Source organism: Papio anubis, chromosome 8 (assembly GCF_008728515.1).
Source record: "Papio anubis isolate 15944 chromosome 8, Panubis1.0, whole genome shotgun sequence".
In the NCBI taxonomy this organism is placed as follows: domain Eukaryota; kingdom Metazoa; phylum Chordata; class Mammalia; order Primates; family Cercopithecidae; genus Papio; species Papio anubis.
Window position 1 is genome coordinate 124,994,959 of NC_044983.1, and position 13,772 is coordinate 125,008,730.

Consider the following 13,772-nt stretch of genomic DNA (forward strand, 5'->3'; position numbering starts at 1 on the left):
TGCAATCATCAAACTAGAACTCAGGGAATTGGGCAAAACTCAATCAAAAACCACCAAATCACATGGAAACGTGAAACAAACCCGTTCTGAATGACTAATACAAAGGCACTTGGAAAATGAAAATAAAGATGTTCTTTGAAACCAATGAGAACAAAGATACAACATACCAGAATTTGGACACATTTAAAGCAGTGTGTAGAGGGAAATTTATAGCACTAAATGCCCACAAGAGAAAGCAGCAGGAAAGATCTTAAAATGAATATCAAAGAATTAAAAAAAAAGAATTAGAGAAGCAAGAGCAAACATCTCGGTAAAGGCAGAAGGCTAGAAATAACTAAGATCAGAGCAGAACTGAAGGAGATAGAGACACTGTAAAAAACCCTCTCCAAAAACTCAACAACCAGAGTTGGTTTTTTGAAAGATCAACAAAATTGACAGACCAATAGCAAGACTAATAAAGAAGAAAAAGAGAGAAGAATCAAATCGACGAAATTAAAAAAATGATAAAGGGATATCACCACCCACTCCACAGAAATACAAACCACCATCAGAGAATACTATAAACACCTCACGCGAAATAAACTGGAAAATCTAGAAGAAATGGATAATTTCCTCGGGACACTTACACCTTCCAAGACTAAACCAGGAAGAAGTTGAACTCTTGAAGACTCAATAGCAGGCTCTGAAATTGAGGCAACAATTAATAGCCTACCAAACCTAAAAAGCTTCAGGACCACATTCACAGCTGAATTCACCAGAGGTGCAAGGAGGAGTTGGTACCATTCCTTCTGAAACTATTCCAATCAATAGAAAAAGAGGAATCCCTAACTCATTTTATGAGGCCAACATCATCCTGATACCAAAGCCTGGCAGAGATATGCTGTCGAAAAAGAGAATTTTAATTAATATCCCCTGATGAACATCGATGCAAAATCCTCACAAAAATACTGGCAAACCGGATTCAGCAACACATCAAAAGCTTATCCACCATGATCAAGTGGGCTTCATCCTGGGATGCAAGGCTGGTTCAACATTCAAGTAAAACTACGTAAAACATAATCCAGCATATAAACAGAACCTGAAAGACAAGAACCACATGGTTATCTCAATAGATGCAGCGCTTTTGACAAAAATTCAACAGCCCTATGCTAAAAACGCCAATAAATTCGCATTGATGAACGCATCTCAAAAAATAAGAGCTATTTATGACAAACCTACAGCCAATATCATACTGAATGGGCAAAAACTGAAAAATTCCCTTGAAACTGGCACAAGACAGGATGCCCTCTCTACCAATTCCTATTCAACATAGTGTTGGAAGTTCTGGCTAGCAATTAGGCAAGAGAAAGAAAATCAGGGTATTCAGTTAGGAAAAGAAGAATAAATTGTCCCTCAAGGTTTGCAGATGAGACATGATTGTATATTTAGAAAACCCCATTGTCTCAGCCCAAAATCTCCTTGTTGATACAAGCAACTTCAGCAGTTCAGGATACAAAATTAATGTGCAAAATCACAAGCATTTTTATACACCAGTAACAGACAAACAGAGAGCCAAATCATGAATGAACTCATTCACAATTGTTTCAAAGAGAATCAAATACCTAGGAACTAACCCTGTTGGATGTAAAGGACCTCTCTTCAAGGAGAACTAAGCAAACCACTGCTCACTGAAATAAAAGAGGACACAAACAAATGGAAGAAACATACCATGCCTGCTGGATAGGAAGAATCAATATCGGCGGAAATGGCCATACTGCCCAAGGTAATTTATAGATTCAATGCCATCCCATCACGCTACCAATGAGTTTCTTCACAGAATTGAAAACTGCTTTAAAGTTCATATGGAACCAAAAAAAGAGCCCGCAGATCTCCAAGACAATCCTAAGTCAAAAGAACAAAGCTGAGGCATCACTTACCTGACTTCAAACCATACTCACAAGGCAGTAACCAAAAACAGCATGGTACTGGTAAAATTCAAAACAGAGATATAGACCAATGGAACAGAACAGAGTCCCCTGAAATAATACCACAATACCACAGCCATCTGATCTTTGACAAACCCGCGAGAACAGTAGAAAGGATTCCCATTTAATAAATGGTGCTGGGAAAATTGGCTAGCCATAAGTAGAAAGCTGAAACTGGATCCTTTCCTTACTCCTGGCACACGAAAATTAATTCAAGATGGATTAGAGACTTAAATGTTAGACCTAATACCATAAAAACCAGAGGAAAACCTCCATAGGGTAGTACCATTCAGGACATAGGCATGGGCAAAGTACTCTCATGTCTAAACACTGTGTTAAATCGCAGCAAAAGCCAAAATTGACAAATGGGATCTAATTAAACTGAAAGAGCTTCTGCACAGCAAAACTACCATCAGAGTGAACAGGTAACCTACAGAATGGGAGAAATTTTGCAATCTACTCATCTGACAAAGCTGGCCAATATCCAGAACCTACAAAGAACTCAAACAAATTTACAAGAAAAAAAACAAACAACCCCATCAAAAGTGGGCAAAGGATATGAATAGACATTTCTCAAAAAGAAGACATCATGCACAACAAACACATGAAAAAATGCTCATCATCACTGGCCATCAGGAGAAATGCAAATCAAAACCACAATGAGATACCATCTCACACCAGTTAGAATGGCGCACCACAAAAGTCAGGAAACAACAGGTGCTGAGAGGATGTGAGAAATAGAACACTTTTACACTGTTGGTGGGATTGTAAACTAGTTCAACCATTATGGAAAACAGTATGCATGACTCAAGGATCTAGAACTAGATGTAGCATATGACCCAGCCATCCCATTACTGGGTATATATACCAAAGGATTATAAATTATGCTGCTCTAAAGACACATGCACACGTGATAGCTTTATTGCAGCACTATTCACAATAGCAAAGACTTGAATCAACCCAAATGTCCATCAGTGACAGATTGGATTAAGAAAATGGGCACATATACACCACATGGAATTATGCAGCCACCAAAAGGATGAGTTTGTGTCCTTTAGGACATGGATGGCTGGAATCCATCATCATTCTTAGCAAACTATCACAAGAACAGAAAATCCAAATCGTGATGTTCTCACTCATAGGTGGGAACTGAACAATGAGATCACTTGACCGGGAAGGAACATCACACACCGGGCCTATCATGGGAGAGGGAGGGGAGGATTGTACTGGGAGTTATACCTGATGTAAATGACGAGTTGATGGGTGCAGCACACCAACAAGGCACAAGTATACATATGTAACAAACCTGCACGTTATGCACATGTACCCTAGAACTTACAGTATAATAATAATAAATAAATTAAAAAAAAAAAAAAAGAAAGGAATCGTGTCAACATATTTCTAGTCAAAATGAAGATCCTAGACTTTGGTGGCCTCAGACTGCAAGAACAAACAACTCCTTTCTATCTCTCATTTTTAAGGTTTCTTTCCATTTTTATATTCTTTCCAAAAACAGAACTAGTCTCTACATCATTCCATGTTCGAGCAGTAGTAACTATTCAGCATGTCAGCTCTCTGGTTTAAAATTATAGTTTTTCATTTCTGTTCCAAAGAAAACACCATCCAGAAATATAATCATAATATTCCAAAGGAAAGCATAGTCATTTTTCAAATCTCTCAGATGTGCATGACACTATCTCCCAATTTGTACGCACCCCAGATCCAGCTTTGGAAATAAAGAGGGACTTTGGTTACAGAACTCCTCTGATGGCACTTGATTTTAGTAGCAAGAGCAAACTGTTTCCATCTTAGCTTCGCTATTAGCTTACGGTGCAACCTTCACCAAGTCACTTCCCATCTCTGGGCCTCACTTTCTTCATCCAAATGAGGAATTGGACTAGTTGATTTCATGGATTCATTCGAGTATCCACCACTTAGTAAGAACTTACACTGTCTGAGAGATTTTTATCTCTAATTCTCATTGCAGAGAACTGAGTCTCTGCAAGGTTAAGTCTGGGTTCAAACCCCAGTCTGCATAACCATACGGTCCTTAAATAATTTACTATACTACCTTGAAACATCTGCTCTTTCCTATTTTACCACTTTTTGAATTTTTTCAATAAGTCACTTATTTCTCACCCTTTATAGATCTGGATTATGACCTCGAGACCACGTGACTGGTTTTGTTATCTACATGTCAGTTCACATAGCTCCCTACAAAAGATGGGGCAGAGTGGTAGGGATGTCCCAATGAGGCAGGGATGTCCCAAAGAAGCAGGGACCGGGGGCTAAACCTAAGACTGCTGGAATCCTGCACCTTGTCTCATCACCCCATTTTTGTGCCAGGCAGCTGTCTTCCAGCTAAGTGTGTCCTCTCCCCACCTAGTCATTAGAAGCAACCCAAGCCCCTCTGAGCACTGTGGGTGAGAAGGCCACCACCCGTTCCCAGGTCCACTTCCTTTCAATGACTTCACAAAGGCTCCCTCAGACACAGGGAATTATGTGGGATTCAGTCTTGGAGTTCAGGGGTTCCTGAGACTGGTCACCCCTCCTCTCTGGCCTTTCCCAAGCTTGTTGGGCAGCCACCTTCTCTCTTCCTGGTCTAATCATCTACAACAAAGAGTTTGATGAAGAGGGACTGTAAGAAGGGTGATATTTAAAGGGGGAAAAGATATCCATTCTAAATCCAGACAAAAGATGAGATCAAATGGTTCAGAGAATGGCCTCTCCAACTTGCTGAGAAGGCCTCTGTGAAATTAACATACTTCCCTAGCTGAGAAAGGCCCTCTCTCCAAATCCATATGCTTGAGAATGTCAACCCAGGAACCTGGTTTAAGATTTGCTTGATGTCAAGAAGAGAAATAACTGCAGGAAAGAACTGATCTGACACCTTCATCTTTCTCAGGTCAACTGTGGGGCTTTGCTTGGGGCATAGGTACTCAGCAAAGATGCTAATTTCCCCATTCTCACCAGCCTTAGAAATGGAAGCGATAATCTGAGAATCTGGATTCTAGCTTGGTGAGTTGCCACTAGAGAAGAAACGTCACTACTTGGCAGCTGTGTAGCCTTCAGCGAGTTACTTGACCTCTCCGACCCTCAGGTTCTCCATTGATATATCACTTATCCAGTTGTTGGAGAGATTAAAGAATGAGATAAAGTATGGAAAGTAATTGATTGGTAACAAGAGTGCTTGTTTTCTCTTTCCTTCCCTCCCACCTGTCTTCATTCCTATATTTTCTCCCTTCATTTCTACCTACCTTCCTTTCTTGTCTCATTCAAGGACTACACTTTTCAGTACCTGCTCTGGGTGAATTATTTTGCTAAGAGCTAAGATTACCAAGGTGAGTATCACACCACCCCTGCCTTCTTGTCTAAGGAGTAGACTATTTCAATTGCATGGTAAAAACAATTGAAATTATGCAAAGGATTTAATCCATAAACATTAAATACCTAGACCCTCAGAGTTTAGATGGTGCTTATGGGGCTTTTCTATCTAGTCCCTGGGTCGACAACTCACCAAGTTATTTATCAGTTTATATTACCCCTGCATGCTACTAGGGCAGATTTGGGACCAGGACTCAGGTCTGGAGGCCCCTGACTCAAGCTCTTTCAACATGAACCTGATGGCAAAGAACTAGAAGGTCATGAATGATGATTTTTAAATATGCCATTTAATTCATGCTCAGACAGAAACTGTTCTCCTTTTTTTTTATTTTTCTGTCTCAAAAAAAGAAATAATGATAACTTTTAAGGTGAGATCACTTTGGTGATAACGCAAGACTATAGAGCTACAAAATAATTCAGCTTTCAAAAATAGATGTAGAGCCAGAGGAAAAAAAGGTCACTGGGGAAGGGAAGCATCAGCTCTTACCCCACCCTTTTTGAAACCAAACCACACAAAACCGTGAGTGGGCTACTCAAATTCCAGCTGAGACTGTAGGCTGAGACAAATACTTGTTTTTAAAAAGTCACATGCACAGATGACCTTTGTAGTGTTGTTGATTATGTCTAGAAGGGTAATGTGGAAAGACCACTGGTCATGGCATCAAGAAAGGACTTCTGCAGATGCTGTCTTGGAGACCTGGGCTTGTCCCTCATCTCAGTGAGATGTACATTTCCTCGTGTGTAAGATACTGTAAGGAACCAGTGTGCCAGAATACAAAAAGCGTTTCAAAATTATAGAAGACTGCTGTCCAATCTAACCACTACTCATGTGCGCCTATCAAAATTTAAATTAATTACAGACCAGGCGTGGTGGCTGACGTCTGTAATCCCAGCACTTTGGGAGGCCAAGGCACTGGGTTGCTTGAGCCCAGGAGTTCAAGACCAGCCTGGGCAACATGGCAAAAGCCTGTTCATACAAAAAATACAAAAATTAGCTGGGCATGGTGGCACACTTATAGTCCCAGCTACTTTGGAGGCTGAGGTGGGAAGATCCCCTAAGCCTGGGAGGCATAGGTTGCAGTGAGTTGAGATCACAACACCGCATTCCAGCGTAGGTGACAGAGTGAGACCCTGTCTCAAAAAATAAATGAATAAAAAATTAAATTAAGTAAAATTTCAAAGTCAGTTCCTCAGTTAAACTAGCCACATTTCAAATGCTCAACAGCTACATGTGGCTAGCTCCTCCTGTATTAAACAGAGCTGAAACAGAACACTTCATCAATGCAGACAGTTCTATTGAATAGCACTGGTCTAGAGGAAATAGACCACCCTGATGATAATGGCTACCTCTGAGAAGAGTCTGGGTGTTGAGTGCCTGTGGCTTTTCCAGGTGCATGGTGCAAGCTGTTGTTGATCTAGCGTTCTGGGGTCTGGAAGATGGTGCCCCACTTCTCACAGCTCCACTAGGCAGTGCCCCAGTGGGGACTCTATGTGAGGGCTCCAGCCCCACATTTCCCCTCTGCACTGACCTAGTAGAGGTTCTCCATGAGGGTTCCTCCCCTGCAGCAGACTTCTGTCTGGACATCCAGGTGTTTCCATACATCCTGTGAGATCTAGGTGGAGGTTCCCAAACCTCAACTCTTGTCTTCTGCACATCCACAGGCCCAATACCACACGTAAGCCATCAAGGCTTGGGGCTTGCACCCTCTGAAGCCACTGCCTTGGCTGTACCTTGACTACTTTAGCCACAGCTGGGATGCAGGGTGCCATGACCCAAGGCTGCACAGAGTAGCAGAGCCCTGGGCCTGGCCCATGAAATCATTTTTTCCTCCTAGGACTCCAGGCTTGTGATGGAAGGGGCGGCCTCAAAGGTTTCTGACATGCCATGAAGACATTTTCTCCATTGTCTTGGCTATTAACATTCAACTCCTCTTTACTTATGCAAATTTCTGTAGCCAGTTTGAACTTCTCCCCAGAAAATGGGTTTTTCTTTTGTATCACATGTTCGTGCTGCAAATTTTCCAAACTAGTGTGCTCTGCTTCCCCTTTAAATGTAAGTTCCTATTTCAGACCATCTCTTTGTGAACGCATATGACTCTATGCTGTTAGAAGCAGTCAGGCACATATTGGAATGCTTTGCTATTTAGAAATTTCTTCCACCAGATACCCTAAATCATCTTTCTCAAGCTCAAAGTTTCACAGATCCCTAGAGCAGGGGCAGAATGCCCCTAGTCTCTTTGCAAAAGCATAGCAAGAGTGACCTTTGCTCCAATTCCCAATAAGTTCCTCATTCCATCTAAGACCCGCCTCGGCCTGGACTTCCACTGTCCATATCACCATCAGAATTTTGGTCACGACCATTCAACAACTGTCTATGAAATTCCAAACTTTCCCTCATCTTCCTGTTTTCTTCTGAGCCCTTCAAACTGTTCCAACCTCTGCCCATTACCCAGTTCCAATGCTGCATCCACATTTTCAGATATCTTTGTAGCAATGCTCCTCTTTCTTGGTACGAATTTTCTGTATTAGTTTGTTTTCAAACTGCTATAAACAACTACCTGAGAGTGGGTAATTTACGAAGAAAAGGGGTTTAATTGACTCACAGTTTTCTAAGCTTAACGGGGAGCATGATAGAGGCCTCAGGAAGCTTATAATCATGGCAGAAGGCAAAAGGAAAGAAGGGACCTTCTTCACATGGTGGCCGGTGAGAGAGAGAGAGAGAGTGCACAAAGAAGGAAGTGCCACACACTTTTAAACCATCAGATATCGTGAGAACTCACTATCATGAGAACAGCATGGGGGAAGTCTGTCCCCATCATCCAATCACCTCCTATACTAGGCCCCACCTTCAAAACTTGGAGATTATAATTCCACAGGAGATTTAGGTGGGAACACAGAGCCAAACCATATCATGCACTTTTTCATATGTGTGTTTTATTTTGCAATACATTCCTTTGGTTTTTTTTTTATACTTTAAGTTCTAGGGTACATGTGCACAACGTGCAGGTTTGTTACATATGTATACATGTGCCATGTTGGTGTGCTGCACCCATTAACTCGTCATTTACATTAGGTATATCTCCTAATGCTATCCCTCCCCACTACCCCCTCCCCACAATAGGACCCGGTATGTGTGATGATCCCCTTCCTGTGTCCAAGTGATCTCATTGTTCAATTCCCACCTATGAGTGAGAACATGCAGTCTTTGGTTTTCTGTTCTTGCGATAGTTTGCTGAGAATGATGGTTTCCAGCTGCATCCATGTCCCTACAAAGGACATGAACTCATCTTTTTTCATGGCTGCATAGTATTCCATGGTGTATATGTGCCACATTTTCTTAATCCAGTCTGTCACTGATGGACATTTGGGTTGATTCCAAGTCTTTGCTATTGTGAATAGTGCCACAATAAACATACGCATGCATGTGTCTTTATAGTAGCATGACTTATAATCTTTTGGGTATATCCCCAGTAATGGGATGGCTGGGTCAAATGGTATTTCTAGTTCTAGATCCTTGAAGAATCGTCACACTGTTTTCCACAATGGTTGAACTAGTTTACAGTCCCACCAACAGTGTAAAAGTGTTCCTATTTCTCCACATCCTCTCCAGCACCTGTTGTTTCCTGATTTTTTAATGATTGCCATTCTAACTGGGGTGAGATGGTATCCCATTATGGTTTTGATTTGCATTTCTCTGATGGTGAGTGATGATGAGCATTTTTTCATGTGTCTGTTGGCTGCATGAATGTCTTCTTTTGAGAAGTATCTGTTCATATCCTTTGCCCAATTTTTGATGGGGTTGTTTTTTTCTTGTAAATTTGATTGAGTTCTTTATAGGTTCTGGATATTAGCCCTTTGTCAGATGAGTAGATTGCAAAAATTTTCTCTTATTCTGCAGGTTGCCTGTTCACTCTGATGGTAGTTTCTTTTGCTGTGTAGAAGCTCTTTAGTTTAACTATATCCCATTTGTCAATTTCACCAATTTTGGTGTTTTAGACATGAAGTCCTTGCCCATGACTATGTCCTGAAAATTAATTAGATAATTAATTAATAAGACTTTTTTTAAATGGATAAATTGTTTGGTTGTCCTTCTCAATAATGAGGTGTTCTTTGCGCTAATAAGTGATTTCCAGTTTGTTGAAAAAGAAAAAGGGCTCGGTTGTCAGCTGCAACTTCTCCCTTTTAAGCTGCCCTTCATTGTAGCCCCCCAGATTATGTTTGCTTCTGCCAGGAATGCTCATGAGAAACCAGCAGAAGGCATCAGGTATACTGATAGAACTTATCTAGGAGGCGATTTGGTGATACATGCATAAATACATTTAAATATATATATTAACATGCATTATGCTTTGATACACCTATTTTAATTGGATTTTATCCTAATAAATTACCTGAACAAAGATGTAATTATTAATAGAAAGATGCTAATAAGATTTTCATAATATCTAGGGAAAATAATTGGAAAACAACTTCAATATCCAAAGCAACATATGAGCTAAATTCTGATATATCCAGACAACCAAATATTGAACATATTAAAAAGTCATAGTGTCAGAAAATGTGATGTGGAAATCCATTCATGCTATATTAGGAAAAGAAAAACAGCAGATTACAGAAAAGCAAATATAGAAATTTTTTGGTTGAGAAAAAGTTATACTAAAAACTACCTTTGCAAATACAGTCATGTATTGCTTAATGATGGGGTCATATTCTGAGAAATGTGTTGTTAGGTGATCTCATTTTTGTGCAAACATCATAGAGTGCACTTACAAAAACCTGCATGCTATAGCCCATTACATACCTAAGCTATATGGTATAGCCTATTGCTCTTATGCTACAAGCATGTTCCTGGATTGAATACTGCAAGCAACTGTAACACAATTGTAAGTACTTATGCACCCAAAAAATAGAAAAAAATATAGAAAAAATAGAGTATGAAAGATTTTGAAAGAGCACATCAGTATAGGGCACTTATCAGGAATGGAACTTGCAGGACTAGAAGTTGTTCTAGGTGAGTCAGTGAGTGAGAGCTGAGTAAACATGAAGGCCTAGGACTACTACACACTACTGTAGAGTTTTTGATTCTTGTGTAATAACACTTAGCTTAAAACACAAATACATTGTACGGCTGTACAAAAAATTCTTTATGTCCATATTCTATTTTTTCTATTTGAAAAATTGTTTTTTATCCTTTAAACTTTTTGTTAAAAACTAAGACACAAATGCACACATTAACCTAGACCTACACAGGATCAGTATTAGCAGCATCAATATCACTGTTCCACCTCCACATCCTGTTCCACTGGAAGGTCCTCAGAGGCAATAACACACATAGAGCTGTCATCTTCTAGGATGATAATGCCTTCTTCTGGATACCTCCTGAAGGACTTACTTAAGGATGTTTTACCATTAACTTTTGTATGCATAAGTAGAAGGAATACACTCTAAAATAATGACTAAAAATATAGTTTAGTAAATACATAAGCCTGTAACATAGTCATTTATTATCAAGTACTATATACTGTACATAATTGTATGTGTTATACTTTTATATGAGTGTCAGCACAGTAGGTTTGTTTACAGCAGCATCACAATGAACACGAGTAATGCATTGTGCTATGACACTACATTGGCTATGACGTTACCAGGTGATAAGAATTTTTCAGCTCCACTACAGTCTTATGGGACCACTGTTGTATATGTGGTCTGTCATTGACCAGAACATCATTATGTAGCACATGACTGTACTACTTTATACTTTTACATTTTATTCTCTAAATTCCCTAGAGTGAATATGCATTAATTTTGTAATCAGATAATAAATTTATTACATAATCAGAAGTTACTTAGGAACTTCTCTTCCACATTTCAAAGTGCTATGTGAATTCCAGGAGGAGTTTATCAGATAATTATAAAAGCAAGTCAATGCAATCATTTTACCAATTGGACATTAACTGCAGATGACCCAAGATGGGCCAATCAAAGTCTCAGTTGCTCCCCAGTGATGGAAAGTGGGACTCTAACACTACGTTCCTTTACCAGGTGGAAAATTCAGACTAAGGTAGGAGGTGATAAGACTGGTACACAGACAGGAGAAAGAACACAGTAGGAAAAGCAAACCTTGGTAATGCTTCCCTTACCTTTGGCCTGAATACGTGTTTCACTCCCCTCAGTCACATAAGCTATCCCCAAAACTCCCCTTGTAGCCTAAAATTGCTGAAGTTGGGTTTCTGTCACTTACAACCCAGAGTCTGGCCTTAGCTTTTACACAGAGAAGCTCCCTGACCAGATTCAAGCCCACGGGAAGTCAGTGGCACATTTACCTGGTTTTTAGCTAGTCATTCTCAAAGTGGATCAGATTAGTGATCAGTAAATGATAAGTTGAATTCTTGAAATGACAAAATAAGAGATGAATGATTAGTGGTTGCCAGGGGCTGGGGTGGTGGGGAGTGAGATACTTACAGGGATGGGACAGTTTTTTATCTTGATTGCAGGGGTAGTTACACAAATATACATGTGACAAATGATGCGAGACTATCCACCCACATTGCACCAGTGTCAAAGTCTTGGTTGGAATACTGTATTATAATCATGTAAGATGTAACCACTGAGAGAAACTGGATGAAGGGTGCATGGGGCCACTACCTTCACAACTTCCTATGAATCTGGAATTATTTCAAAATATAAAGTTAGGAAAAAAAGAAAGCAATAGCTGTAAGTCCAGCATGGCATCCTAGATTGGATCTCAAAGCAGAAAAAGGACATTATTGGGAAAAATGGTAAAATCCAAACAAACTCTGTAGTTAATAGTAAAAAAAAAAATGATATGTAGAACTGGACTGAAATAAAATGAATCAGATTTAATTGAATTGAAAAATTACAAGTAAGGTAAACATAGAAGGTATTAAATTAATATCATTTCATTTATTTTGTCTCCCCAAACAATAAAGACTAGACATCTCTTTGTATTACTATGAGGGTAGGAGATGAGATGTGAAATGTCCCAATTACTACATTATCCTCAGTGTCTACTATAGGACTTAGCACATACTTGCAACCCAATGACGAGAAAATAAATGAATATGTGTTCTCTTCTCTATCCATAGGTTACTAGAAATCTATTGTAACCAGTTATATGGGATGTGAACACCACCATGTCCCATGGCTTAATAAATTATGATTGAAGCTAACATAATAACTAACTGCTGACTGCGTAACTTTACTGATACTCCCTGTCAGCTGAATATGCAAAGTGAATGTAGCATGTTACCTGCAACTTCCTCCTTAAATGAAGGAATATTAAAGTCTCAAATGACTCTGTTAATGGAAATTGAATAGTACAATGGCTATTTAATTTTCTAAATAGCTGCTATTTCAGTGCCATGGATGCCTGCTATTAGGTAAAATCAGAAATACATTAGACTCATTGCATTCACTGAGAAATCCAGTGAGGGAAAGAAAAAAAAAAAAAGGAGTGTGAGTGACTAGATGTCACAGAGGATCAATTTAATACACAAGAGGGAAACCATTCTTACATCACAATAGAAAATTTTAGGCAAGATTCTTTCTGAAAAGTGGGAAACTCTATGTTTGAACACCCTGCCCTCTACATTATATTCTATTAGGTCCATGTGATTCCTTCAGTAGCATTTATTGATTACCTAATATGTGTCAAGTACTGTTTTCTCCAGGAAACCCTTCAATGACATTGTAAGTGAGAGACTATTATTATCTTTGTGTTACAGTTGAAGAAACTGAGGTACTGAGAAGATAAATGACTTGCCTGTGATCAAACAGATTGTCAGGAGTACACCTGAGATCTGAACCCAGGAACTACAATATATTGCCTCTTAATCATAAAACTTAAAACATCTTTCAGTAACTGTTTACCTATCAATGTCCTTCACGAAACTATAAGCTCTTAAAGAGCAGAGACTGTGCTCAGTTGATTATCCAGCACCTAGTGTCTCATGCAGAGTTTGTGCTCAGTGAATGATTGAAAATGTGAACTTCTTAATTTACAGATTTTTCTTGATTTTTTTATTCATAAGAAATCAATACAGTATTGAATGAGCTTAGAATTCAGAATTTTAAAATACAGACTGTTCATCTCTGTATCTTCAAGTTCTGGCACCGTATCTTCAAGTTTTTTGATGTGTTCTCAAACAAAAGAGACTGAAAGAAGAAGTTTTTTGAGTAGCCTTCATGTCCATGATCATAAGAGCACTTCAGTTAATACATAAAATCTGCAGTGAAAGACCCAGATGGAAATGAGTCTGTCTAATTGAGCCATGAGTGGCTAACCACACTAACACCCAAAGCCATCCCTCAAATTTCTCTCTACATAAGAAAAAACAAATTGAGGCCAGGCATAGTGGTTCACACCTGTAATCTCAACAGTTTGGGAGGCTGAGAAGGGAGGAT

At 39.4% G+C, this 13,772-nt stretch overlaps 1 long non-coding RNA gene across 5 annotated transcripts in view; it reads right to left on the minus strand.

The window, feature by feature from the left end:
- The window catches only part of LOC103887133, a 177,710-nt gene that overhangs the window by 143,770 nt on the left and 20,168 nt on the right, over positions 1-13,772 (minus strand). The window contains exon 5 of one of the 5 annotated variants that reach the window (XR_651106.3): positions 9,330-13,594. The exons of the other annotated variants lie outside the window; for them this stretch is intronic. This is a non-coding gene — a long non-coding RNA (uncharacterized LOC103887133). Of the gene's footprint in view, positions 1-9,329; positions 13,595-13,772 lie in introns of those variants that run through there. 5 annotated transcript variants of the gene reach the window in all.